Here is a 16,380-nt window from a genome sequence, read left to right on the forward strand (position 1 = left end):
ACAGACAAAAGCCAGGAAAAGCTCTAGGCTCAGACAAGATAACTCCTTCTTGCTTAAAAGTCTGTGCTGACCAATTGGCCCCCATCTTCACCCATATCTTCAGTAAATCACTAGAAATGTGCTATGTTCCTTCTTGCTTCAAATGCTCTACCATCATCCCAGTGCCGAAGAAGCCCACTATCAAGGAACTGAATGACTACAGACCAGTTGCTTTAATATCTGTAGTCATGAAAGCCTTTGAAAGGCTAATGCTTTCCTACTTGAAAACCATCACAGATCCGCTGTTAGACCCCTTGCAATTTGCATACCGAGCAAATAGATCAACAGATGATGCTGTTAATATGGCTCTGCACTACATCCTACAACACAGGTGTGGCTCAGGCTGTAAGAAGCCTGTTATTAAACACAGCTGCTTGCAATTACTGCAGGCTCGAGTCCCACCAGGCCCAAGGTTGACTCAGCCTTCCATCCTTTATTTATTTTATTTTATTTTATTCAATTTTTATACCGCCCTTCTCCCGAAGGACTCAGGGAGTACAGCCAAGTAAAAAATCACAGTATAAATATTAAAATATTAAATTAAAACAAACATATTATAAGGTGGCCAAATTTAAAACCATTTAAAACATTAAAATAAAATTACCCCAATAAAATTTTAGGCCAGTCCCGCTTGAATAAATAGGTGCGTTTTCAGCTCACGGCGTTATAAGGTAGGTAAAGGCGTTATAAGGTAGGTAAAATGAGGACCCAGATTGTTGGGGGGCAATAAGTTGACTTTGTATATAAATATACAAATAGGATGAGACTATTGCCTTACACAATGTAAGCCGCCCTGAGTGTTCGGAGAAGGGCGGGATATAAATGTGAATAAAAAAAATAAAAATAAAAAAAAACCATCTTGAATCTCCAAAGACCTATGTAAGGGTCCTCTTTGTAGACTTTAGTTCAGCATTCAATACCATCATTCCAGACACTCTTCTAACTACGCTAAACCAGCTACAAGTACCTGAACAGACTTGTAAGTGGATCACAAGCTTCCTAACAAACAGGAAGCAGCAGGTAAAGCTAAGCGGGATCACTTCAGATACCTGTACAATTAGCACAGGGGCCCCCCAAGGCTGTGTGCTCTCCCCATTTCTCTTCTCTCTGTATACCAATGCCTGCATCTCCAACGATCCATCTGTTAAACTACTGAAGTTCGCAGATGACACAACAGTGATTGATCTCATTCGAGACAATGACAAATCCGCATATAGACATGACGTCAAACGACTAGCCTTGTGGTGCGACCGTAAGAGTCTGGAACTGAACACACTCAAAACTGTAGAAATGGTGGTAGACTTTAGGAGAAAACCTTCCATACTTCCACCTCTCACAATACTTGACAACACAGTATCAACAGTAGAAACCTTCAAATTTCTAGGCTCTATCATATCGCAAGATCTAAAACATCAAAAACATCATCAAAAAAGGACAACAAAGACTGTTCTTTCTGCGCCAACCCAGAAAGCTCAAACTGCCCAAGGAGCTACTGATCCAGTTCTACAGAGGAATTATTGAGTCTGTCATCTGCACCTCTATAACTGTCTGGTTTGGTTCTGCAACCCAACAAGAAACACACAGACTTCAGAGGATAATTAGAACTGCAGAAAAAATAATTGTTACCAACCTGCCTTCCATTTAGGACCTGTATACTGCATGAATCAAGAAGAGGGCCGTGAAAATATTTACAGATCCCTCACATCCTGGACATAAACTGTTTCAACTCCTTCCATCAAAACGACGCTATAGAGCATTGCACACCAGAACAACTAGACACAAGAACAGTTTTTTCCCAAAGGCCATCACTCTGCTAAACAAATAATTCCCTCAACACTGTCAAACTATTTACTAAATCTACCCTACTATTAATCTTCTCATCGTTTTCACCACCAATCTCTTTCCACATATGACTGTATGACTGTAACTTTTTGTTGCTATCATTAAGGGTTAAATTGCAACCTATGACCATCATTTGTGTTGTAAATGTTGTACCTTTGATGAAGGTTTTTTTTTTAATGTACACTGAGACCATATGCACCAAAACAAATTCCTTGTGTGTCCAATCACACTTGGCCAATAAATTCTATTCTATTCTATTCTATTCTATTCTATTTCTACTTTAAATATAATAGGATTATCTATCACAAAACTGGTACCACCAGGTTTCATACCAAAATTCTGATTTTACAAATCTGGGAAAGGCTGAACATATTCAAAGCATACATGGAATTGTTTGAATGAATTGATGAAAAGGCAAGTTCAGTTTATTTTAGTGCTTTCAATCATATTTTGTTATTTGACTCCACTTGCTATTGCTTAAACAACAAAAAATGACCAAAGGAGTATATGTTCAAAAAGGCTTTCTGGAAAGTGAAGATAAAAACATTTCAAGGAAAACCTCAAAAGTGTTTTCTAAGTGCACTTATGGCTGCTTTTCAACGTAAGAAAATAGAAGCCTTCTTTTATTTTTTGGTAAACCCTTATGCTTCATTTGCTTTTCATTGTACAAATAAATAGTAATCTTCCTTTTTTTCATATGGAATAGAATATACAATACAATGGATACTGTTCTACACCAACAGTTGCCTATGGAAAAAAAAATCAATGATGGACCAAGCTTTATTTCCCTACAATGAGAGAATAGCAACTTTCAATTTAAAAATGCAAATGCTATTTTATGGATTGGTTCATTTATTCCAACATTTCTGCATTGGTTAACCAGATGGTTAACCAGCAGCACTGAGATGGCTTGTGAAGCATTAATAGAAGAAAGAGTCTTCCCAGCAATGGCAGAACAGGTAATCCTCACTTAATGACCACAAGCGGGACTGGCATGATTGCTAAGCAGAAAATCTTGTGTCCATGTTACTTCTCCTTCAATCGTAGCATGAAGTGGTGCTGTCACTAAGTGAAAAATTATGAATACAATTTTACTTCTGCCTTCTGCTAGTTACAAGACAGTTGCAAAGTGCCTGAATGGTGATCATATGACCATGGGATGCTTCAGAAGTCATAAATGTGAGGATTAATTGCAAAGTTGGAGTTTTTTCACTGTCATAACTTTGAACAGTCACTGCATGAGACAGTCAATAAGCAATGATTACCTGTGTTGATACCTACCTCCTCATAGGATTAAGTCTAGCAGCAAAATTACATTTTTTTCAAATTCAATAGACATATTCAACTAGCATTTTAAACTTTTGACATTGTTTACATTTGCCTTAATTTTCAGGATTCTCTATGGTTTTATAAAGACTTATTATCTTATACTGTTCAGCTAATTCCATTCATATTTATCATGTTGCCCAGATTCCTTATAAGGATTAATAATAGTTTATAATTTAAAACATAATTAGTAACTCTACAAGGTGTTGTCCCAAAGTGCTTTTTTTTCAGGGGGCCACTGGACTTCCTTGTTTTTTCTTTGAAGATGTTTCATTTTACATCCAAGAAGCTTCTTCAGCTCTGACAGGATAGTGGGGAATGGAAGGTTTTATATTCCTTGCAGACAGATGGTCATTTGCATCCTTTTAGAGGGCCTTTGAAGCACTTGGAGGTTTACCTGTGTCCTCAGGAAAAAAACAAGAAAGTCCAGTTGCCCTCTGAAAAAGCACTTTTGGGACAGCCATGATGTGGATGACTGAGAATCTCTACAGAGTCTGTGGTTGATGTTAGTTGCAAGGTAATGTCTGACCCATTGTGACCCCATAGACAACTTTCCCCCAGGCCTTCCTGTCCTCCATCATCCCCCAGAGACCATTTAAGTCACACCAACTGCTTCAGTGACTCCATCCAGCCACCTCATTCTCTGCCGTCCTCTTCTTTTGCCCGCAATCATTCCCAGCATTAGGCTCTTCTCCAGTGAGTCCTTCCTTCTCATTAAGCGGCCAAAGTATTTCGGCTTCATCTTCAGGATCTGGCCTTCTAAAGAGCAGTCAGGGTTGATCTCCTCTAGGACTGACCGGTTTGATTGCCTTGCACCATAGAGTCTACAAGGTGTTATTAATTACATATCCAAATTTTTAATCACACTAAACCTGGGAAGCAGAACGAATCTGATAGCACCTTTTAAGTCAACTCCCTTTGATTTTTGGCAACCATAGATTAACATGACTCACTTTCTACAGTATCTAAAACTAGGAACTAGACAAAGTAAATAAAATGGACTGGCCCACTAAATTGAAGAGTTTCACAAAGAGGAAAGCTTTGAAAGTTGAAAAAAAAGAGATTACAAAAAGCTTCTACTGGAGACAGCCAAAGGCACGACTACTAACATCTCATTAGGCATACGTTTCCAATTTACACCCAGTTCCAATCACGTATGAAGGAAAAATAGGATCAGCTTCAATAGCCCCATTTCCTTGAACAAATATCTGCCACTTAAGTCACCTAACTTCCAAAGGCTGATGAGTAATTTTCTATCAAAGAAATGGATGGACTCCCAAAGAAATGGATGGAGTCTATCTCCAATTTCTTCCAGAAGAAAAAGGAATGCTCTGACAATATTTCAAAGGCAAGTTTGACCTTTAGTGGCCATTTACTTGAAATAGCCCAAAATTTGTCAGTCTGTATAAAACCCATAACTGAGGATGAGAAAATTATTCTTCTCTCTCGGTTTGGTTATCACTCACAGATGGCCTTTTCTGCATTCTGTTGTACTTCAGTCAAGCACATTTCTTTTCTCCCCAAATCTCATGAGATTGCAGTTATAGCATGTGGATATCAAGGTTAAGACACATCATAGATTTTATGGTCTCTAAAAGCACTTCTGAAAAAAAGAGAGAATATCCACAGTAGGGTGTTTTTGAAAACCTTAATACATGCACGAGGACATTGAGAAGTTCAGGTGGCCAGGGTATTTATAGATTTCCAAATAACTTCTGTATCTCAATGTTCCAAGATCCTCATACAAGTGTTAAAATCTTCAGAAGAGGTCCTGCTGTGCATATGCTCTTTGAACGTGACCTGAAAATACATTGGAAATCAATGCATCTCTTTCAAACTACTGAGGCAGCCTCAATTCCAAGTTCCGGTAACAGCATGACTCATATGCTGAACCACTTTGGGTTCTGTTCAGTAATGCTCTGATGCTTCCTGAGGGGATTGCAAATTGGATTTAAAAAAATCACTTAGGTGGAATCTGGCTGCCACCATGCTGGATTTCTCCTATGATGCTGAACTTCACCTTTCTGTGCATGTGCCTTAAATTACTTGGGCTTTTTATTCCCATCCTTTTTTATTATACATCGCCACAATTGCTTTCATCTTCTCGTCTATGGTAATTGTAGAGTATCAAGAAGTTAGGGTGGCACCTGACAATGTCTCATGGCCAATACCTTTTGATACTTTAATGTTTTTTGATGCTTTAGCTGATTTTTGTTATTTTTTTTTATCTCTACACTCTAAACTGTTGCTTCTTCTGTCAAGAAATAAAGCTATTTTTATTTATGGGAAACAAACTTTCATTTATATGACCCCATTCTTTTTCATCCCTTGGCAAGATGATATAGAGAACAAAGACAACAAACTGACCCTTGAATCTACACATATAACAAATGCTTTTGTATCTATGGAGATTCTTAGTCATCCAGGCCATGGCTGTCCCGAAGGTGCTTTTTCAAGAGGCAACTAGACTTTCTGGTTTTTCTTGGATGAGAAGATATTTCACTTCTCATCCAAGAAGCTGAGCTTATCATCCAAATAGAAATGTCATCCAGAGCAGCAAAATGTCTTCAAAGAAAACCAGAAAGTCCAGCTGCCTCTTGAAAAAAGAGGGACAAATGCTATTGTAGATCAACCACATCTGAATTTTTGTTTTCCCAACTAACTCCGAATAACAGCATGCAAAGATCAATAACATTCCAGCTCCTAGTTATATATTTGTAGGAGTAGTCAACATTGTGAAAGATTGTGAAAATATTTACAGACCCCTCACATCCTGGGCATAAACTGTTCCAACTCCTACCCTCAAAATGATGCTACAGAGCACTGTGCATCAGAACAACTAGAGATAAGAACAGTTTCTTCCCAAATGCTATCACTCTGCTAAACAAATAATTCCCTCAATACTGTCAAACTAATTACTAAATCTGCACTATTAATCTTCTCATCGTTCCCATCACCCATCTCCTTCCACTTATGACTGTATGACTGCAACTTTGTTGCTTGTATTATTACGATTTATATTGATATTGTTTCCTGATTGCTTATTTGTACCCTATGACTATCATTAAGTGTTGTACCTTATGATTCTTCATGAATGTATCTTTTCATTTATGTACACTGAGAGCATATGCACCAAAGACAAATTCCCTGTGTGTCCAATTACACTTGGCCAATAAAGAATTCTGTTCTGTTCTATTCTATTCTGTTCTGTTCTATTCTATTCTATTCTATTCTAATTCTAATTCTATCAATTCTTTATTTAAGGACCATAGAAAGGGATGTGATGGATTGTAATACTAACCAAAGAAAAGAAGAAAAATATTAAACATAAGTAACACATACATTTTTTGAATGTAGATATATTAAAAAATACTGGAACCAAAACAAAACAAGCATTAATGTTAACATTTTTATGACAACCATTTTGCAATCCATAAAATCAAAGAACCATTTCTATTTGAAGTATTTATTATTTAGATCTTTGACTTTTACCTATAATTTCTTATATTGGGCTGTAATTTGCATCACTTAGATATTTTTGACATACAGAAGTACGAATTCAAAAAATTATGTTCCCTACTTGCCATTAGCCAGACACTGCTCTCCTTATACCAAAGACAAAGGCACAGGGGGTTTCTTTCCCATCTTTTTATGCAGATACTACTGCACAGTATAAAGTTCATAGCCAAAAACAGAATGTCTTTGAGTAATTCCCATATTCTAAGTAATGAGCTCCAGATAAGAGGAATGTTTGGTTGGACATACCATGTTTCCCCAAAAATAAGATCCTGTCTTTTATATATATATATATATATATATATATATATATATATATATAAAATTGGAAGTGTCTTGGCGACATTGACGAAGTCTCATTGTCATCTTCAGGCTTCAGCTTCATGCTTCTGGGAGCAATGTTGCTCCCAGAAGCACGAAGCTGAAGCCTGAAGATGAGGAATGAGACTTCGTCGAAACGTCGCCAAGACACTTCCAATTTTACGCGGGAGAGAACCCGAATAGCCAAGGACCTACATGCAAACACCCGCGAAAACCTCAGAAAACAAATATATATATATATATGTGTGTGTGTGTGTGTGTGTGTGTGTGTGTCTGTGTCTGTGTCTGTGTCTGTGTCTGTGTCTGTGTGTAGGTCTTTGGTTTTTGGGTTTCTCAGAAGTGTCTTGGCGACATTTCGTGAAGTCTCATTGTCATCTTCAGGCTTCAGCTTCTTTGCTCCCAGAAGCACGAAGCTGAAGCCTGAAGATGACGAATGAGACTTCGTCGAAACGTCGCCAAGACACTTCCAATTTTACACGGGAGAAAACCCGAATAACCAAAGACCTACATACAAAAACCCGCGAAAACCTCAGAAAACAAATATATATATATATGTGTGTGTGTGTGTGTGTGTGTGTGTGTGTGTGTGTGTGTGTGTGTGTCTGTGTCTGTGTGTAGGTCTTTGGTTTTTTGGGTTTTCTCCCGCGTAAAATTGGAAGTGTCTTGGCGACATTTCGACGAAGTCTAATTCGTCATCTTCAGGCTTCAGCTTCTTTGCTCCCAGAAGCACGAAGCTGAAGCCTGAAGATGACGAATGAGACTTCATCGAAACATCGCCAAGACACTTCCAATTTTACGTGGGAGAAAACCCGAATAACCAAAGACCTACATACAAACACCCACGAAAACCTCAGAAAACATATATATGTGTGTGTGTGTGTGTGTGTGTGTGTGTGTGTGTCACCAAAAAAGGCACCAGGTCTTATTTTCAGGGGTGGTGGTGGATATTGTCCACTGACTCACCTCACTTATGTGCATCACCCCCGCCTCCTTTTTGCTGTCAGAGCCTTCAGGAACTTCTTCTATGGCCAGCAAGGCTTTCCTGGTAGCCTCTGCAGCCAATAACAGAGCTCCAGATTGATCCGAAGCTTTGTTATCAGTTGCAGAGGCCTTCAAGAAAGCCTTGCCAGCTGCAGAAGAAATGGGCCAGCAAGGCAGGTGTCGGGGTATACGGAGCCTGGCTGCAACTGCCGAAGGTAAGTAGTAGGACAGCTCCACCACCCACCCACCCAATCCCCACCCTAGCTTAATTTTTACTCGTGCACCAGTGGTAGGTTTCAAAAATTTTTACTACCGGTTCTGTGGGTGTGGCGTGGTATGGCATGGCTTGGTGGGCATGGCTTGGTGGGCATAGCAGGGGAAGGCTACTGTAAAATCTCCATTCCCTCCCCACTCCAGGGGAAGGATACTGCAAAACCCACATTTCCTCCCGATCAGCTGGGAATTGGGAGGCAGAGAATAGATGGGGTCAGGGCCAGTCAGAACTTTTACTACCGGTTCTCAAAATTTCCGCTACCGTTTCTCCAGAACTGGTCAGAACCTGCTGAAACCCACCTCTGCCAGGCACCCTGGAGTGGGCAGGGTCTTAATTGGGGCTTATTTTGAGGGGGCTTATATTGGGCACACATGTAAAAATCAAGCTAGGACTTACCTTCAGGATAGGCCTCAATTTTGGGAAAAAATGGTACAAGCAATATACATAGGTATTGTGATCCCTGCAGTTTCCACCCCCCTTGCCCAGGAGACTAAGAGCAGAGACTAAAAGGCTCAATTGGTCCAATTCCTTTTTTTTTAAAGGCTCTTTAAAAGGATGGGGTTTTTTTTGAAAGAACAGCAAGTAATTTTCCTTCAGATACCTGCAGGAGCAAACTGATGTCTATTGGGAAAATATTGCTTCTTGTCAAATAATAATGCTCCATCAAATGTTATGCCAAAATGTATTCCACATTACATCAACCATTCTCCCTCAATTTGATCAAGATCAAATTGCTTTAAAAACAGAACACTTTGGTGAAATTCTTATGGCTTCAATGTATTTTTTTTTCAATGCAGTTACCTTAGTAACATGGTGACCAATGGTTATTTTTCACTAAATAAACATTCCTTAGAGATTTACAGTAGCTACCTCCCTTTAATATAATTATATATTAAGTAATTACACATTCATGTGCTCCCTTACATAATCAAGTATTACAATATGTGGAAATATACAGTTAAAAATAATCAAAATCTTTTGTTCATAGGACCTGTTTCAGCATTTTTCGACTAGGCTGCTTCTGTCCAAAATTGCAAGCAAAATGTGCACTTTGAGTTATTTCTTTTATATCCTTAATCCAGAATAATAATATATATTGAGACCAAAGAATATTAATAATATCAGAAGAATATATCAATGAACATGGTGTTAATAGCAAAAAGTCTCTGATTTCAATATCTCATCCTATAAATTGGCAGGAAAAACTGCCAGCGCATCCAAAAATATTCCAAAGTTCAGTTTTGTTCCAGATAAATTACATTTTTACTAGAGGGGGGGAAGGGAGGGAGGGAGAGAGACACAGATGGAGAGAGAGAGAGAGAGAGAGAGACTTTTGAAACCAGTACATTTAGAAGATTCATATTAGGATGGCAACTTGCATTTCACAGGCCACAACCAGCCTATTTTTATTTATTTTTTTGGCCCTACCAGGGTCCTAATTCACACAATTGCCTTTTCTTAAGAAAAATGAACCCTAAAGTACATGTAGTATGCTTCTTCAGAGTCACAGGGTTAACACTTCCAGCCATCTTTACCCTTTCTACTAAAATGAAATATATAAATTTCAATCTCACCTCGCATATGTTTTTTGCCATTTGGAAATGGAAATAATGCCAGCGTTGTTGTTTTTAGTTACTCCAATACAAAGAAAGTTGCTTGATCCAAAATGTTTAAAACACTGACCATGTTTTTCTATTTTGTGTACCAATTTAATATTTGAGAACATTGATATTGAAGTTTGCAACTATTTTCTGTTGTTTGAATGCAATCACAGAATGGAATTCATCGGTGTTTCTGTGTCTCAAGAAAGCAGTGACTGTTGGGAGGGAGGTGTGGCCAGCATCGCGATGGGATGGTGTGCCCTGGTGCTCTGGGGTGAACGCTGAAATTCCTGCCATTTTGGGGGTTCTCAATAAATTTTAACTGTTTTGGAGGGATAGCGAAGAAAGAAGGCACCGGCCGGCGCAAACAGGGAAATTGCAAATTCCCTGCAGCACTGGCACCCCCCTTCGACCCAACGACAGGAAAGGCAGCCATTAGAAGCTGCCAAAGTTGGGACGGCTATACAAGAAGACTGAGCAGGAGGCGAGATCAGAACAGAGTATTGTTATCGGTCGAGCGATTGGCCAACTTGCAGGTAAGAAGAAAAAAACTTTTAAAGCTCAAAAATTTTCCGGCTTGAAGTTAGTGGCTAATTGGCATGTGAAAACTTAAAGTGAGAGGAAACAAACAGCAAAGAGGATCTACAAGACAAAAGCCCTAAAAGAAACAACATTCCATCTGGATTTAAAATTGGTTTTGGAAGAAAAAGAAAACTGTGACTGTTTAATTACTTGGAAGGACAACCCCCCTGCCCCTTTTAAAAAAAAGATGTGTGTCTAAGTAAACAATAAAACCAAACTGCTTCCCAGTTTATGGGACTATTGGGTTATAAGCATTAGACAGATGAGCTGGTGGCTTGTACGTATTGATTCTCTGCCACTAGGTAAAAGTATAGATGCCTCCATCAAAGTGATAAATCTAGGTACCAGGATGACACAAATCTATGTTCTTGAGATACGTGGCAGATTATGTAGATAGTGGATGAATACATAAAAGATAAATTGGCATTTAAAAATCTATTTTTATCCTACATGTTTTGGAATGTATAACCTCTCACAAGACAGAGAATGCTAAGCAACCATGATGAAAGTCCAATTAAGAGATATTTGCAAAAGAATAATTTGCATCCCAGTTGTCTTGCACACAGTTGTCAAAAAGCCAAAGTCTAGTCCACTCCAAAAGCATCAGCATCAAGAAATAAAGCACAAAGACCATAAGGCAGAACTACAGGAAAGAACAGGAAGTGAAAGGTGACTAACTTTGCACTCTGAAGCATCTTTTGGAATCAGTATCTTCTTTATTTCCTATGAAAACTAGCCATTCTGCAAGCTGCCCTATTCTATGCCAAATTTATGTGCATCCACCAGAATGAACTAAATAGAGAAAAGATAGATGAACAACCTATGCATTGCCAAAAAAAAGAGAGAGAGAGAGGAAATGCTTTTAACAAAAAAAAGAGAGAGGACCAAACAGGATGCATGATGGCCTAAATTTAGCAGATGGCATTTTATATGTGTCACTACAAATTTAGAAATCAATCATAGATTTAAAAAAAAAGAAATATATCTCATATACTAATATTCTAGGGGAAACTATGATATATTGAGGACATCTGCCTGCTGTTCAGCTAGGGGTAAATGTTCCAGGCCAATACCATGAGCTGTGAAAAACAGAAATTTTCTGTTCTTTATATATATATTTTTTAAGTCTTGGACTGAACCTATATATGAATTTTTTTTAAAGAAAAAAACCTTTAAAGGGAGGACTTCATCCTTTCTAGGTGAAATGGAAGAGAAAAGAATAGTTCATCTGTGAAAATGGATATTAAGTTGTGGCAGTAGAAATCAAGAGTAGTCACAGTTTTTGAAGAGATAACTACTAACCTGAGATGCACTGAATGTTGCTGGGTCTTCAAAAGTTTTGCCCTGTGTTGGCACATACAGTCCCAATCATTTTCATACCAGTCATAGCTGCTGTTGCTGCTAAATATAATTCCTACTGTCAAAATCAAGGCATCTCCTTTCCTTAAATGCTTTCAGGAAAAATAGATGAGCACTACCTTCATGCTTGTATTCATTCAGCAAGCTCCACCACTGACTGCTGGTAGTAAATTACTCACTATTTTCAACTAAAAGGAAAGAAAAGTGATGATACTCATTTCTCCATGCCCAATATATCTCTTTTCCAAAGAAATCATTTGATATTTCCATATCTGGTAATACAAACCTCAGAGCTATCTTTGTCATTTTCTGTCTTCTCATTATATCACTTCCCAACCTGGAGTTTGCAGGGGTGAATATAGATGCCATAGGCTGAAGTCAGAATGACATACTATTGGCCTTCCAGGACTGAGTGTGGTTGGAGCTCATTGATTATTTTTGAGTGGGGGGAGGGGTTAGTGGGGGAGGAGTCTTATTTTTTCATGTGAGAAACACCCCCCGTGTTTTATATTTTTCTGAGGTAGAAATCTGAGTTCCATGTTTCAAACTTCCGCTTCTTCAGGAACCATTTGGTCCACAGAAAAACCTCTCTCCATGGAACCAGTCCCCGGTGCCCACAAGATTGGGGGCCACTGGTCTGTGGCATTTGATTAATATGAAAACAGCAACGTTTGGAAGGTATTATATTATATTATATTATATTATATTATATTATATTATATTATATTATATTATATTATATTATATTATATTATATTATATTATATTATATTATATTATATTATATTATATTATATTATATTATATTATATTATATTATATTATATTATATTATATTATATTATATTATATTATATTATATATTGTAATAATATTATTATAATATTCCTAACAAACAGGAAGCAGCAGGTGAAGCTAAGCAAGATCACATCAGATACCTGTACAATTAGCACAGGGGGCCCCCAAGGCTGTGTGCTCTCCCCACTTCTCTTCTCTCTGTATACCAATGACTGCATCTCCAACAATCCATCTTTAAACCACTGAAGTTCGCAGATGACACAAAAGTGATTGGTCTCATTCGAGACAATGATGAATCTGCATATAGACATGACGTTGAACGACTAGCCTTGTGGTGCGACCGTAACAATCTGGAACTGAACACACTCAAAACTGTAGAAATGGTGGTAGACTTTAGGAGAAAACCTTCCATACCTCCACCTCTCACAATACTTGACAACACAGTATCAACAGTAGAAACCTTCAAATTTCTAGGTTCTATCATATCACGAGATCTAAAATGGACAGTTAACATCAAAAACATCATCAAAAAAGGACAACAAAGACTGTTCTTTCTGCGCCAACCCAGAAAGCTCAAACTGCCCAGGGAGCTACTGATCCAGTTCTACAGAGGAATTATTGAGTCTGTGATTTGCAGCTCTATAACTGTCTGGTTTGGTTCTGCAACCCAACAAGAAAGACACAGACCTCAGAGGATAATTAGAACTACAGAAAAAATAATTGCTACCAACCTGCCTTCCATTGAAGACCTGTACACTGCACGAACCAAGAAGAGGGCTGTGAAAATATTTACAGATCCCTCACATCCTGGACATAAACTGTTTCAACTCCTACCATCAAAACAACGCTATAGAGCATTGCACACCAAAACAACTAGACACAAGAACAGTTTTTTTCCGGAAGGCCATCACTCTGCTAAACAAATAATTCCCTCAACAATGTCAAACTATTTACTAAATCTACACTACTATTAATCTTCTCATCATTTTCATCACCAATCTCTTTCCACTGTATGACTGTAACTTTTTGTTGCTATCACTAAGGGTTAAATTGCAACCTATGACCATCATTTGTGTTGTAAATGTTGTACCTTTGATGAAGGTATTTTTTTTCCTTTTATGTACACTGAGAGCATATGCACCAAAACAAATTCCTTGTGTGTCCAATCACACTTGGCCAATAAATTCTATTCTATTCTATTCTATTCTAAAGATAATATTATAATTTATTGTAATTTTTTTTCTGTGGGTACTTTGGCACAGATTAAAAATGAAAGTCTCTTGCCTGCTCTCAAAAGTGTACACATATGTAACACATATATAGAGAATATATATATATATGTTTTCTGAGGTTTTCGCGGGTGTTTGTATGTAGGTCTTTGGTTATTCAGGTTTTCTCCCACGTAAAATTGGAAGTGTCTTGGCAACGTTTCGACGAAGTCTCATTCGTCATCTTCAGGCTTCAGCTTCGTGCTTCTGGGAGCAATGTGTGATCGCAGCTGTTTCTTCCTTTTAACTGCTAGTGGGGGTTTGAACTGATTGGGTGGGTGCTTGGCTGTGCTCTGATTGGATGGGGGGTTTTTTGTGCTCTGATTGGCTGGGGGTGTGTCCTGTTTGGGTGGGGACTTGGTTGTGCTCAGTTTAGTCTGTGTTGTAGGGGGATTTGAGCTAGCGAGCTGCATTGCTGTTGTTTGGCTTCGTGGTCGTGCTACATCTTCATAGTGGGTGTCTGTCTGCTGTATGTATGGATTGGAGGGGTTTGAAATGGTTAATGTTGCAGCTGTGGTCTGGCTTCTGGTCCTTGGTCGTGCTTCATGATCAGTGTGGGTTTGGGTCTGCTTTCTGGGTGGATGTGTGGTGGTGACATCCTGTGTGGACCTCGTGAGTGTGGATCTGGTGTCATTCCTCATGTTAGGGACTCGTTTGTCAATAGAATAGAATAGAATAGAATAGAATTTTTATTGGCCAAGTGTGATTGGACACACAAGGAATTTGTCTTGGTGCATATGCTCTCAGTGTACATAAAAGAAAAGATACGTTCATCAAGGTACAACATTTACAACACAATTGATGGTCAATATATCAATATAAATCATAAGGATTGCCAGCAACAAGTTATAGTCATACAGTCATAAATGGAAAGAGATTGGTGATGGGAACTATGAGAAGATTAATAGTAGTGCAGATTCAGTAAATAGTTTGACAGTGTTGATGGAATTATTTGTTTAGCAGAGTGATGGCCTTCGGGAAAAAACTGTTCTTGTGTCTAGTTGTTCTGGTGTGCAGTGCTCTATAGCGTCGTTTTAAGGGTAGGAGTTGAAACAGTTTACGTCCAGGATGCGAGGGGTCTGTAGATATTTTCACGGCCCTCTTCTTGATTCGTGCAGTATACAGGTCCTCAATGGAAGGCAGGTTGGTAGCAATTGTTTTTTCTGCAGTTCTAATTATCCTCTGAAGTCTGTGTTTTTCTTGTTGGGTTGCAGAACCGAACCAGACAGTTATAAAGGTGCAAATGACAGACTCAATAATTCCTCTGTAGAACTGAATCAGCAGCTCCTTGGGCAGTTTGAGCTTACTGAGTTGGCGCAGAAAGAACATTCTTTGCTGTCCTTTTTTAATGATGTTTTTGATGTTAGCTGTCCATTTTAGATCTTGATAGAACCTAGAAATTTGAAGGTTTCTACTGTTGATACTGTGTTGTCTAGTATTGTGAGAGGTGGAAGTATGGAAGGGTTTCTCCTAAAGTCTACCACCATTTCTATGGTTTTGAGTGTGTTCAGTTCCAGATTGTTTTGGTTACACCATAAGGCTAGTCGTTCGACCTCTCGTCTATATGTGGATTCATCATTGTCTTGAATGAGACCAATCACTGTTGTGTCATCTGTGAACTTCAGTAGCTTAACAGATGGATCATTGGAGATGCAGTCATTGGTATACAGAGAGAAGAGAAATGGGGAGAGCACACAGCCTTGGGGGGGCCCTGTGCTAATTGTACAGGTATTTGATGTGATCTTGCTTAGCTTCACCTGCTGCTTCCTGTTTGTTAGGAAGCTTGTGATCCACTAACAAGTCTGTAATAAGGGCGGGTTTCCAAATGGCTGGTAGGTGGGAGGTATCATCTCGTTTGTTCATGCTGTGGGGGCGTTTTTCTATCTCAATGGCTTCTCTGATTATTGCAGTTAAAAGGAAGAAACAGCTGTGATTACACATTGCTCCCAGAAGCACGAAGCTGAAGCCTGAAGATGACGAATGAGACTTCGTCGAAACGTCGCCAAGACACTTCCATTTTACGCGGGAGAAAACCCGAATAACCAAAGACCTACATATATGTATGTATATATATATATGTATATATATATATATATATGTATGTATATATATATATATATATATATATATACATACATACATACATACATACATATACATACACACATATGTATACATACATTCAGCCACACTAGATGCTGTTTCCAGAGCACGATACTATAGTCTTTTGAGATTGAAGGATGCCAATAAAAAAATATACATACATACATGCATACATACGTGTGTGTGTATATGTATATGTATATGTATATGTATATTTATTTATTTATTTATTTTGTCACAACAATATATGTAAGTATCATACAAAAAGATTATATAATATATAAACATATATATGAGTAAATATTAGGAGGTATAAGCATATATATATATATAGGAAGAAGAAAAGAAAAACAATAGGACAGGAACAGTA

At 38.2% G+C, this 16,380-nt stretch overlaps 1 long non-coding RNA gene across 1 annotated transcript; it reads left to right on the forward strand.

Moving 5' to 3' along the window:
* The first annotated feature begins 10,149 nt into the window (after window positions 1–10,149).
* LOC131191712 (uncharacterized) lies at window positions 10,150–15,954 on the forward strand. Its single transcript, XR_009153569.1, has 3 exons — window positions 10,150–10,436; window positions 12,404–12,519; window positions 15,818–15,954. It is a non-coding gene; the product is annotated as an uncharacterized LOC131191712 (long non-coding RNA).
* The last annotated feature ends 426 nt before the right edge of the window (window positions 15,955–16,380 follow it).

Source organism: Ahaetulla prasina, chromosome 1 (genome assembly GCF_028640845.1).
Source record: "Ahaetulla prasina isolate Xishuangbanna chromosome 1, ASM2864084v1, whole genome shotgun sequence".
NCBI lineage: Eukaryota > Metazoa > Chordata > Lepidosauria > Squamata > Colubridae > Ahaetulla > Ahaetulla prasina.